The sequence below is a fragment of the Pristiophorus japonicus genome, chromosome 2, assembly GCF_044704955.1.
Source record: "Pristiophorus japonicus isolate sPriJap1 chromosome 2, sPriJap1.hap1, whole genome shotgun sequence".
NCBI lineage: Eukaryota > Metazoa > Chordata > Chondrichthyes > Pristiophoridae > Pristiophorus > Pristiophorus japonicus.
Window position 1 is genome coordinate 28,725,198 of NC_091978.1, and position 14,264 is coordinate 28,739,461.

Consider the following 14,264-nt stretch of genomic DNA (forward strand, 5'->3'; position numbering starts at 1 on the left):
TAGTGGGCTACTGGGATCTATGGAATATGATCATGGTAGTTGTTATGTATGGAGAAAGAGTCAGACTGAATACTGTGAGCACAAAGTAAAGTGTGACCTTAGTCTTTTACTGCAGGTCTCCAGAGTGCCTCTTCAACCTATGAGGCCTCCTGAAATGCCTGTGCTCCCAAGGGATTATGGGATCTCTTGGGACTCCAGGGGATGAGCCCTCTGGTGGCTGTACAGAGTAAATATGAGTTTACCTGTATAACAACACTCCCCCGCAAAGTCTGTCGTGTAACTATTTACAATGTGAGTCGATCTGGGGCCCTTCTTGCTCTATTTGATCGTCTCAATGTGAAAGCTGGTATTGTTGAATCATTTGTTGGGCCCTCGCTGGGCTTCTGTGCAGCTGGTCTTGCTGGGCTGCCTGGTGTGTTGGGTCCTGCTGGGTTGCTGTGGATGATGGGTTCTGCTTCGTGGTCAACCATGGTGCCGGTTGCCACTGGTGTGTACGTTGGGGGATCAAAAAGGTAGGGTCCAAGGTGGGTTGCTCAGGATAGTCTGTGAATCTGAGTTTGATTTGGTCCAAGTGTTTCCGGTGAATGAGTCCATTTGAAAGTTTGATCCGAAACACCATGCTCCCCTCTTTGGCCACGACAGTGCCGGGAGGCCACTTGGGACCTTGTCCATAATTCAATACAAATACAGGATCATTGATTTCAATCTCGCGTGACACATTTGCGCTATCATGGTATGCACTTTGTTGAAGCCGCCAGTTCATGTAGATCAGGGTGAACTAACAAGAGCCTTGTCTTAAGTACTCTTTTCGTGAGCAGTTCAGCAGGTGGGATCCCAGTGAGTGAGTGACGTCTCGTGTGGTAGCTAAGCAGGACACGGGATAGGCGAGTCTGCAGATAACCTTCAGTTACCCTCTTCAAGCCTTGCTTGATGGTTTGCACTGCTCTTTCTGCCTGACCATTGGATGCTGGTTTAAATAGGGCAGATATGACATGTTTGATCCTGTTATGGGTCATGAATTCTTTGAACTCAGCACTGGTAAAACATGGTCTGTTGTTGCTCACCAGGGCATCGGGTAGGCTGTGTGTGGCAAACATGGCCCGCAGGCTTTCAGCAGCGGCAGCGGACGTGCTAGCCGACATTATCTCACATTCAATCAACTTGGAGTACGCATCTATAACCACAAGGAACATTTTACCCAAGAAATGGCCTGCATAGTCGACGTGTACCCTCGACCACGGTTTGGAGGGCCTAGACCATAAACTTAGTGGCGCCTCCCTGGGTACATTGCTTAACTGCGAGCATGTATTACATCTGTGAACACAGGACTCTAAATCCGCATCGATACCGCGCCACCACACGTGGGATCTGGCTATCGCTTTCATCATTACGATGCTTGGGTGGGTACTGTGGAGGTCATTGATGAAGGTGTCTCTGCCCTTCTTGGGAACCACTACTCGATTGCCCCACAGAAGGCAGTCTGCCTGTATGGACATTTCACCTTTACGCCGCTGGAACGGCTTTATCTCTTCCTGCATTTCTACTGGGACACTGGGCCAGCTCCCGTGAAGCACACAGTTTTTGACTAGGGATAATAAGGGGTCCTGGCTTGTCCAGGTTTTGATCTGCCGGGCAGTGACGGGTGATTGCTCACTCTCAAATGCTTCCATAACCATGGCTAGATCTGCGGGCTGCACCATTTCTACCCCCGTGGTGGGCAATGGCAGTCTACTGAGAGCATCGGCGCAGTTTCCTGTGCCTGGCCTGTGGCGGATGGCGTAGTTGTATGCAGACAACATGAGCGCCCATCTCTGGATGCGGGCCGATGCGTTGGTGTTTATCCCTTTACTCTCGGAAAACAGGAATATTAGTGGCTTATATCAGTTTCCAATTTGAATTTTAGCCCAAACAGGTATTGATGCATTTTCTTTACCCCATAGACACATGCTAACGCTTCTTTCTCAATCATGCTGTAGGCTCTCTCAGCCTTAGACAGACTCCTGGATGCATAAGCAACCGGTTGCAGTTTCCCAAAATCATTAGCTTGTTGCAATACACACTCGACGCCATATAACGAAGCATCACATGCTAGTACCAAACGCTTACATGGATCATACAACACAAGCAATTTGTTTGAGCATAACAATTTTCTCGCTTTCACAAAGGCATTTTCTTGACTTTTGCCCCAAACCCATTCATCCCCTTTTCGTAGTAAGACATGCAGTGGTTCTAGTAGGGTGCTGAGACCTGGTAAGAAGTTACCAAAGTAGTTCAAGAGTCCCAGAAATGACCGCGGCTCCATCACGTTCTGTGGCCTCGGTGCATTCTCAATTGCCTCTGTCTTCACGTTGGTGGGCCTGATGCTGCCCGCCGCAATTCTCCTTCCCAAGAACTCCACTTCAAGTGCACTTCGAACATTTTAACCTGAGCCCCACAGTTGAGTCAAATAAGAACTCCTCCAGGTTCTGCAGATGCTTGACTGTGTTCCGACCTGTGACCAAGATGTCGTCCTGGAAGACCACGATGTGCGGGACTGACTTCAGTAAACTTTCCATGTTTCTCTGGAATATCACCGCCACTGATCGAATTCCAAACGGGCATCTGTTTAAGTAAAAAGATCTTTTTGTGCGTGTTGATGCAGGTGAGGGCCTTCGATGATTCCTCCAGTTCCTGCATCATGTAGGCTGAAGTCAGATCCAGCTTCGTGAACGTCTTTCCTCCCGCCAGCATCGGCCTTTGGTAGTGGGTATTGGTCCTGCAGGGAGAAACGATTGATAGATACTTTTTTGTAATCGCCACAGATTCTGACAGTGCCATCTCCCTTGAGGACTGGGACAATAGGACTGGCCCACTCATTGAACTCGATCGGTGAAATGATGCCCTCTCTTTGCAGCTGGTCCAGCTCGATCTCTACCCTTCCTCTCATCATGTACGGTACTGCTCCCGCCTTGTGATGGATGGGTCGCGGCCCCAGAATTAGGTGGATCTGCACTTTTGCTCCTTGGAATTTCCTGATGCCTGGTTCGAACAGCAAAGGAAATTTGTTTAAGACCTGGTCACACGAAATGTCGTCAGCGGGCGATAGTGCTCGGACGTCGTCCCAGTTCCAGCATATCTGTCTCAGCCAGTTCCTGCTGAGCAGCGTGGGACCATCGCCCTGTACCACCCAGAGTGGTAGCTTGCACATCGTTACCATAGGAGACCTTTACGGTAGCAGTGCTGATTACGGGAATCAGTTCTTTTGTGTAAATTCTTAATTTTGTGCGAACTGGAGTTAAGACTGGCCTGAGGCCTTGTTGCACCACAATCTTTTGAAAGTCTTTTTGCCCATGATGGACTGGCTCGTGCCCGTGTCCAGCTCCATTTAGTTCAATATTCAGCATTATCGGGGGACAATTCGTGTTGAATGTGTGCACCCCATGTACCACTGCTTCCTCGGTCTGAGGCTCTGGTTCATCGTGATCCTCCGTGGATCTGTCCTCCTCTGCAACATGGTGGTTTGCAGATTTAGCAGGATTAGCAGCTCGCCTGCACATATGTTGGAGGTGTCCCATTGTTCCACAGCCCTTGCAAACATAGTCTTTGAATCAGCATGAATGGAAACGATGATCACCCCCGCAGTGCCAACAAGGTGTTAATGGCCTTGCATTCATCACCCTTGATGGTGGACTCAGACATCTGCGAACATGCAGCTGCAGGCATGTATGACCTCCCTGCTCACTTGTGTGCTGAGAGATTTGTTCAGTATTGTCACTGGTGGCAATGAACTCCTGGGCTATTGTTGTGGCCTTACTCAAGGTTGAGGTCTCTACATTCAAAAGTTTGCGAAGTATGGTTTCGTGGCCAATGCCAAGAATGAAAAAGTCTCTGAGCATGTGCTCCAAATGTCCTTCAAATTTGCAATGCCCTGCAAGGCGTCTTAGCTCGGCAACATAACACGCCACTTCCTGGCCTTCAGACCTTTTGTAGGTGTAGAACCAGTACCTCGCCATCAGAATGCTTTCCTTCGGGTTCAAATGCGCCTGGACCAGTGTGCACAAATCGTCGTACGATTTCTCCGTGGGTTTCACTGAAGTGAGCAGATTCTTCATGAAGCCATATGTTGGTGCCCCACAGACGGTGAGGAGGATCGCCCTTCATTTGGCACCGTTCTCTTCCCCATCTAGCTCGTTGGCCACGAAGTATTGGTCGAGTCACTGCACAAAAGTTTCCCAATCATCTCCCTCTGAGAATTTCTCCAGAATGCCCACTGTTCTCTGCATCTGTGGGTTCGCTATCTGTACCTCGTCGTCAGTTGTTATTTATGTAGAAAGAGTCAGACTGAACACTGTGAGCTCAAAGTAAAGTGTGACCTTAGTCTTTTATTGCAGGTCTCCAGAGTGCCTCTCCAACCTGTGAGGCCTCCTTAAATACCTGTGCTCCCAAGGGATTATGGGATCCCTTGGGACTCCAGGAGATGAGCCCTCTGGTGGTTGTACAGAGTAAATATGAGTTTACATATATAACAACACTGGTGGGTTTCTGGGACCTGTGGAAACTTTCATCATAGGATTGGAGAGGAGCGAGCTGAAAAGATCTTCCCTACTCACTCTCAAAGGGCAAAGCTCCGAGCCACGTTTTAACCCTAATTCCTTTAACATATAAATTTGTATGATGAAAAAATTTAGGAAAGCAGGGAAATTTGGGTGGGAATTCTAAATCCTGAGCATGAAGGCAGCCCACCTTTCTGAGAGCAGCAGCAGAAGGCCCAGTTGATTTTAACAGCCAGGCCCAAAGTGAGTGGGAGGAAAGCCCAATGCAGAGGCTGCCTGCCAGGCCCAAGGTAACTGCGTGGATGGCAGTGGGTGAGGTGGTTCTGGGCCATCAGCGGTTTGCAAAGGGGCGTGGAGTAGTCCTGAGCGGGCGAGGCCTGTACTTTACTTGCGGAGCCCCGAGGAGCGCCCGTGGAAAGTCTTACACTTACCTGGAAAGGCTCCTTTGGTCTTCAGGCCTAATTGTAACATAGAAACATAGAAAATAGGTGCAGGAGTAGGCCATTCGGCCCTTCGAGCCTGCACCACTATTCAATATGATCAAGGCTGATCATGCAACTTCAGTACCCCATTCCTGCCTTCTCTCCATACCCCTTGATCCCTTTAGCCGCAAGGGCCACATCTAACTCACTTTTGAATATATCTAACGAACTGGCCTCTACAACTTTCTGTGGTAGAGAATTCCACAGTTCAGAATTCTCTGAGTCAAGAAGTTTTTCCTCATCTCAGTCCTAAATGGCTTACCCGTTATCCTGTAATCTCCTCCTCACTGCTGAGAGCGCCCCGCGCTCTACCCTACGTAAATTATAGAGGTGATCCAAAATTCGGCTGCCCGTGTCCTAACTCACACCAAGTCCCCTATGAGTCCTGTGCTCGCTGACCTACATTAGCTTCCAGTTCAACAACGTCTTGATTATAAAATTCTCATCCTTATTTTCAAATCCCTCCATGGCCTCGCCCCTCCCTATCTCTGTAATCTCCTCCAGCCCTACAAACCCCCGAGATGTCTGCACTCCTCTAATTCCGCCCTTTTCTGTTGCCTAGGCCCTAAGCTCTGGAACTCCTTGCCTAAACCTCTCTGCCTCGCTAATTCACTTTCCTCCTTCAAGATGCTGCTTAAAACCTACCTCTCTGATCAAGCTTTTGGTCACCTTTGCTAATTTTTCCTTATGTGGCTCGGTGTCAAAATTTTTTGTCTTATAATACTCCTAAGGACCGCCTTGGGACGTTGCACTACGTTAAAGGCGCTATATAAATACACGTTGTTGTTGTTGTTGTTGCCGGGTTACGATGGCACTGGGCAATTCTGCATAAATGTCTGAGGCTCCAGCATATGCCTGAAAAATCAGGATTTTTAACAGATTGGAGCAATTTGGGCATTTCACCCATTCCATTTTAACTGCTTATCTGCCCCTGTTTCTGCCACATGGAAGGGAATTAAAATACCCAGCCATTTCTGTGAAGGATAGACTATTTCACATTTTCCATTTAACACCTGTTTAAAGCATTTGAAGTTGAAGTCAAGTTGTGATTAGATGCAGAGATGAGCTCCCTCGCCTCCGCCACAACATTGTGTCACAACTCTCAACCAACCATCAGTCATTTTTATAGGTTTTTTTGAATGAGATTTCCAATTTAGAGTCATTTGGTGCTGAAATATGGATATTTTCATGTTGTGAAATGGCAGTCACTTGGAACTGTTTAGAGATTCCCAGCCTCTTTTCACTTTGGATACCATTTTCAGCCAGCAGAGAGAAAGAGAGACAGGAGCTGCTTATCCCATCACTGTATTCAAACATGGGGCTCCAGAGTGAAAGGAACATTTTCTAAACCCAGAGGGCTGTTCTCACAATTACAAGCAGACAGCCAGGTTGCTGGAGAACTGATGTAGCTGTTGAAGTTAAATAGCCGCTGTAAATCAATGTCTTTTGTTAATGAATCAGCCAGTTCGACAATGGCTGGGCCTAAAATTGATTTAGTCTCGCTCCACCAGAGGAAGTGCGATGAGTCAGGATTTCCAGCCAACGGCACTGCAGGACATCGACCCCATCAGAAGTCTGATGGTCAACCCATTCAAAGAATGCCGGGTGGGACGATGACATCCGTGCCACCAGCAGCAGGGGCCGTTGTGCCTAGGGAAGCCAGGAAAATTTTGATAGAGGGCGGAGGAAGGCACAAGAACAGGCCCAGACCAGGAGTTAGTGGAGGAGAGAAGGAGATGGCATCAAATTTTTCAGCCCACGATTATGGAGGTACTGTTGCATGATGAGGGATGGATTTCTTGGCTCAGGAGGCAGTAGACCAGCACATGTAGTAGCTACTGTTAGTGAAAGACAGACCGGCAATTTTACAACACCTTTCATCTTATGATGTCCCAAAGCATTTTACAGCCAATTAAGTAGTTTTGAAGTGTAGTCACTGTTGTACTATAGGAACAGCAGCCATTCTATGCATAGCATGGGTCCCGCAAACAGCAATGAGATAAGTAGCCAGATAATCTATTTGTAGTCATGTTGGTTGAGGGATAAATACTGGCCAGGACACCAGGCCGAACTTCCCTGCCCTTCTTCCAGATAGTGCCATGGGATCTTTTACATCCATCTGAGAGAGCAGATGGGGCCTCGGTTTAACATTTCTTATCCAAAGGATGACACCTCTGACAGGGCAGCGTTCCCTCAGTACTGCGCTGGAGTGTCAGCTTATCCTTTGTGCTTAAGTCTCTGGAGTGGGACTTGAACCCATGAGCTTCAGAGTTAGAGGCGAGCGTCTCAGCTGACACCTATCATGTACTGTGAAAGAAGGTGGCAGAGGAAGTCAGCAGTTCCTCCATAACACAATGTACCTCCTCCCTCCTTGCAATGTCAGAAGAAATTTAACGCCCTCACCAGGGAAGCCACAGAGAAAATTCCTCATCCCATGTCTTCAGTGTTGAGGTTCATAATCCTTGGGGTCTGACACAACACATCTTTCTCCTTACAAGGGGTACAGTAGAACAATGGTTAAGTTATTGAATTAGCAATGCTGAAGCCTGGCCTAATGATCTAGAGATATGAGTTCAAATTCCACCATGGAAGCTGGGGAATTTAAATTCAGTTAATTCAATAAATGTGGAATAAAAAGCAAGTCTCAGTAATTGTCGTAAAAAAATGATCTGGTTCACTAATGTCCTTTAGAGAAAGGAAATCTGCCATCTTTACTTGGTCTGGCCGATATGTGACACCAGACTCATAGCACTGTAGTTGACTCTTAACAGACCTCTAAGGTTCAAGAAGGTGACTCACCACCACCTTCTCGAGGGCAATTAGGGATGGGCGATAAATGCTGGCCTTGCCAGCGACACCCACATCCCATGAACGGAAAAGGACACCAGTCAGTTTGTCTGTCCCATGGACAACATCGACACCTTGCATCTTTAATGTAGAAAAATATCCCTAGGAGTAATAAAAAAAGAACTCCACTTAACATACCATCACAGCTTGCCATGCCTGTATCATAGAATCATAGAAATTTACAACATGGAAGGAGGCCATTTAGGCCCATTGTGTCCGCGCCGGCCAACCAAGAGCTATCCAGCCTAATCCCACTTACCAGCTCTTGGTCCGTTGCCCTGTAGGTTACGGCACTTTAAGTGCACATCCAAGTACTTTTTAAATGTGGTGAGGGTTTCTGCCTCTACCACCCTTTCAGTCAGTGAGTTCCAGACCCCCACCACCCTCTGGGTAAAGAAATTTCCCCTCATATCTCCTCTATACCTCCCCCCAATTACTTTAAACGCCCCCCCACTTACTGTTTGTTCTTGTGAAGCTCATCTCCCATGACCAGACATCCAAGCACGATTGGCTATTTCAGTGCGCCCTTTGAATGCTGACAGTCAATTGAAATAAATTGCAGCTATTTCATATTGATGAATTCTTCTTGCAGGGGAAGTTGACACACAACACAAGAGCTGAAGGCCACAGTGGAGTAATCAAGACATCAGGCAATTAGCCCAGCAAGGGGACGAGGTCAATGATATCATGGGGAGGAAGACGTCTCCACCAATGGGGAATGGGGAAATGCAAAAGTTGGAAGTCTTGAGCCCACAGTCAGTTGGTGGGGATCAAGTTATCACACAGAAAACTCTGATTATGGAAATAGATGAGTCATCATCATAGGCAGTCCCTCGGAATCGACGAAGACTTGCTTCCACTCTAAACATGAGTTCTTCGGCGGCTGAACAGTCCAATACGAGAACCACAGTCTCTGTCACAGGTGGGACAGATAGTCGTTGAGGAAAGGGGTTGGTGGGACTGGTTTGGTGCACATTCTTTCTGCTGCCTGTGCTCGATTTTTGCATGCTCTCGGCGACGAGACTCGAGGTGCTTAGCACCCTCCCAGATGCACTTCCTCCACTTAGGGCGCTCTTTGGCCAGGGACTCCCAGGTGTCAGTGGGGATGTTGCACTTTATCAGGGAGGCTTTGAGGGTGTCCCTGTAACATTTCCGCTGCCCACCTTTGGCTCGTTTGCCGTGAAGGAGTTCTGAGTAGAGCACTTGCTTTGCGAGTCTCGTGTCTGGCATGCGAACTATGTGACCTGCCCAGCGGAGCTGATCAAGTGTGGTCAGTGCTTCAGTGCTGGGGATGTTGGCATGAAGAGTGTCTACAGCACAGAAACAGGCCATTCAGCCCAACTGGTCTATGCTGGCGTTTATGCCCCGCATGAACCTCTTCCCATCCCTTTTTGTCTAACCCTATCAGCATATCCTTCTATTCATTTCTCCCTCATGTGCTTATTTAGCTTCCCCTTGGGGAGGAATCCCAGGGGCTCTGGGTCCTTCCCAAAATTCCTGTCCCCCATACAAAAGTTGACGCTCTTCCCAACCCCCATGAATATCAAGACTGCAGTGTTTATGGTTGCGTGTTTCAGGAAATGTATTCAGGAATAGACACTGCGCAGTAAAGAATATCAGTTCTCTCCCTGCCCATATTCATTTAGTAGTTTAACATTACTTAAAAACTAGATTAAAATGTTTTCTGAATTCAGTCTAGAAACATAAGAACAGAATTCAAACCCTTCAGCCTGCTCCCCCATTCGATTGGATCATGGCTGATCTGCTGAATAGTACAGGTTGGCATGAAAAAACATGGCAAGAGCTGTAAACCTTAGTAACAAGCTATAAGTGAAATGCTTAGGAATGAGGAAACAGTACAAATGTAGCACCAGTGTTCACTGCATGAATGGCTCGTAATCCAGTTCCAATGAAGGGTTTAGTAGCGAAATGTAAACTTGTCCGTTTGCCCACTCACACTGATGAGTGGATCCAGCATTTTCTGTTTAAATTGGCTTCATAAATAATGGAGAAGAGGAATGCACAATTATTGAACATTCTGTAAACTCTCCTTATTCCATTAACTGCGTAGCCCTGTGTATTCAATGAGTAGTGTTGTAATGTATTTGATTCATGGGTTCGTTGCTTAAGAATTCATAGCAACATATTGCTGTTAAGAACTAGTTAGAACATAAGAACATAAGAAATAGGAGCAGGAGTAGCCTATACGGCCCCTCGGGCCTGCTCCGCCATTTAATACGATCAAGGCTGATCCGATCATGGACTCAGGTCCACGTCCCTGCCCGCTCTCCATAACCCCTTATTCCCTTATCGGTTCAGAAACTGTCTATCTCTGTCTCAAATTTATTCAATGACCCAGCTTCCACAGCTCTATGAGGCAGCAAATTTCACAGATTTACAACCCTCTGAGAGAAGAAATTTCTCCTCATCTCCGTTTTAAATGGGCGGCCCCTTATTCTAAGATTATGCCTCTAGTCTCCCCTATTAGTGAAAACATCCTCTCTGCACCCACCTTGTCAAGCCCCCTCATAATCTTATATGCTTCGATAAGATCATCTTTCATTCTTCTGAATTCCAATGAGTAGAGGCCCAACCTTCTCAACCTTTCCTCATAAGTCAACCCCCTCATCCCCGGAATCATCTGAGTGAACCTTCTCTGAACTGCTGTTTCTATATCCTTTCGTAAATATGGAAACCAAAACTGCACGCAGTATTCCAGATGTGGCCTCACCAAAACCCTGTGTAACTGTAGCAAGATTTCCCTGCTTTTATACTTCATCCCCTTTGCAATTAACGCCAAGGGCTAGAACCACCACTTTTTTTGCCCACTTAACGCTCATTTTACTGCTGAAATGACGTATAAAGCCCATATATCGCCCATTTTGGCACAAAATGGAAACTGACGGGCATTTTTCGGAAACTTATTGTTGAGCGTTACTTTCCCCATGTGGTTAATGCCGAGAAAAAATATTACCGCCCGCCTACTTTTTTTGGAGCGTAATCAGCAGAATGGGCAACTTCAATGCCCAGCGTTACTGTCCACACAGAATTAACGCCGAGATTCAAGATTAACACCCTCCCACTGTTTTTTGTCGGAAAGAACATATTTACCCAAATTAGCGGCCATGGAGATCGCCCATCATCAATTTCACCACCTCGCACACATTTCGCCCACAGTATCGCTCGCTCAAAAAACCGCCCACAAAAAGTGGAACTAACCGGAATGAATCACAGCGTTATGGACGCCATATTGTGGATCACATGTCGTGTCCTTTAAAAGGCTGCTGTGCTTCAACCTCGTTGGAGTTGATGTGAACATCTCTAAAAACATCTTGACCACACTGTGATCGATTGAAATTGAAGAGGTGTGTTCATCGGGACATTCCTTGTTTGTGTGCAATCGGTGGAAAACAGAGAGCTACTGCAATGGGGTCTGTCCTTTCTCATCTTCTCTTGGTGACCAAATACATGCAGCAGACTCGACATCACCAAAGGAAGGCTGCACTGCATTATGTGCCCAATTATGAAGTGACAGACTGATGAGGAGGACCAGACGTTACACCCCCCGGCAAGTACAAGGAGAAACATTCTTACCTCGTCTTGCCCGACACCACCTGCCTTCAGAGACTGCACTTCCACAAAGAGGTTATCACTGAGGAATGCCAGCTGATAAGAGCAGATCTGCAGCCTGCCAGCACCATCAGAACTGCACTGTCTGTCGATGTCAAAGTCACCACGGCACTGTCGTTCTATGCCTCGGGTTCTTTTTAGGGCTCAGCTGGCGACATTTGCGTAATTTCTCAGCATTCCACACTTTGCTGCATTAGACAGGTTACTGAAGCCCTGTACGCGCGCAGGAGGGACTTGATCAGCTTCCAAATGACAAGGGAGGCACAGAGTGAGAGGACTCTAGGTTTCTCTAGACTTGCAAACTTCCCCAAGGTGCAGGGAGCAATAGACTGTATGCACATCGCGATTCGGGCACCTTTTCAGGATGCTGAGGTTTTCCGGAACCACAAGGGATTCCACTCCCTGAATGTCCACTAGCAAATTATACTGGCAGTGAATGCTCAATTTCCGGGCAGTATTCATGATGCGCACATCCTGCGTGAGAGCATTTTGTAGTTGACTCATTTAACAATGAGCCACAAGGTCAATGCTGAATGCTTGGGGAACAAAGGATATGACCTCACCAACCCTCTGCGTGACATCCACACCAAGGCCAAGAGGCAATACAATGAAAGCCACAGAGCAACTCGCAATATCGTGGAAAAACCATTGGAGTGCTGAAGCAGCGCCTGGACCCTCAGGAGGTGAGCTCCAATACCACCCTGAGCAGGTAGCGTAATTCGTGGTCGTGTGCTCCATGATACACAACTTGGCTATCAGGAGAGGACAAGAATTGCCTGATGAGCCTGACAGTCCACCTCACCAGAGAGAGGAAGAGGAGGACGAGGAGGCAGATGCTGACATCGGCCCACACAATCAGGCTGACGCTGAAGCCATGCCCCCGCACTCCTGTAGACCGCATGAAAGGGCCCATGGTGGCTTGATAGCTGCAAGAGCCTTACGTCAGGAGCTCATCAATGATCGCTTTGCCTGAAAGAACGTTGGTGTTATTTACAAGACTGACACACTGCTGGGTGTGCAGGTCAGACATCAATGGTGGGCATCACCTTGGTGACAGTTAAAGTTTAAGTTGATTGAAGTTAAGTGTGATTATACCCTTTGATATTAAGGAATCACCAGTGTGTAATAGTGCAGCTATCTGAGCCAATCTGCTGCAAGGTTTTGTGAAATAAAAAACATTTAAACCAGACATTAGTCTGAAATCATCAGTATTTCTGTACAAACCAACCCTTTCCACCACCCCCCCCCCCAACCACCCCCCGCCCCCTGTCCCACACCACTTCTCCTCTCCACCTCTACCCCTTCCCCTTACCCTCCTGACTCCAAGCCGCCTGGCCGAGGAGGTCTTCAGGTGATGCTTCATTGGGGGAGGGGAGTGACGGCCGAACCGCTGCTTGGACGGATACAAGAGAGGACGGTCCCGAGGTGGGAGTTGCTCCGAGCCAGAAGCAAGATGTTGCTGCTGGCTCTCATGTGTGATTGGCAATGGGGGTGCGTCACCTTGGGGTGCAGTGCGGTGCTCCGGGACCATTGGGAGCCCTCTACCACCAATACTCATAGCTACCAGCTCCAGGGCCTCCTCCATCCCTTCCATGTTATATCTTATTTGTTTGACAAAAACTCGGTGCCAACTATGTTCTTGGTGCTTAGTAGGCTTTTTGCTGCTGGTGAATCTCCGTCGTTCCTCCCACAACAGCCAAACAAGCACACACCACAGCCACACCTCTGAGCTCCCTCTCTCTCTCTGTCTCCTCTTCCGCGTATGTCATGATGACCCTTGACCTCCTGAATCGCAGGAATCGAGCATTTCCATGCTGTTGCTAAGGACGGCCATACTTCATGGCTGAAGGTCAGAAAAATGTAACGCTACCACCCATTTGATATTGCTCAAGGTAACGCCCATTTTCAAAAATGTAAACTAGGTGTTTTGAGAATGGGCGAGAAACCGGCGATCTGAAAACGCTTTTTTAACACCCTCGCGGAAATTACGCACATTTTTGGGCGATAAGCTCAAAAGTGAAAGTTCTAGCCCCCAAGATTCCATTGGCCTTCCTGATTCCTTGCTATACCTACATACTAACCTTTTGTGTTTCATGCACCAGGACCCCCAGCTCCTGCTGTACTGCAGCAGTTTGCAATTTTTCTCCATTTAAATAATAACTTGCTCTTTGATTTTTTTTCTCCCAAAGTGCATAATTTATGTCTGACTGCAGTTGGTTTGTTAACAAAAGGTTTAACTGTCACACTACACATTACCAGTTCATCCACCAGGCTCACAACCACCTGCCTCATTGTAGATCCCCTGAACCCAACTGGCTGGGGTTTTATGGAGTCTTGTGAACATCACGTGAGTGGCTCAGCCACTCCTAAACCAGCTCTACAAACCTGTAAGCATACATTACAAGTGTAATTATACATCTGCACCACACCCAATAGCAAAGAAACCTTAAATGTCCCTCTGAATGAGAACACCAGTTGTCCCTAATTATGGACAGGTTTGTGCTTTGAAACTGGAGCAACGGTTCTATTCTCTAAATTCTAATGAGGAAGAACGGCTGTGAAGAATGGCATGGGTGATGTAAGGGGAAAACGGGAAGGCTATGGACAAGGTCACTCTATAACCTGAACCTTTATTCACAGGACCAAAAAGTGATGCCCCTGCATGGGACCTCCCTTTATATAACTGGATGATCAGGTATGGGCAGTCTCCCACAAGTTCACCCCTTGTGGTCAAGGTGTGCATCTAGGTTGAGTGTGTACAGGAATACAGTGG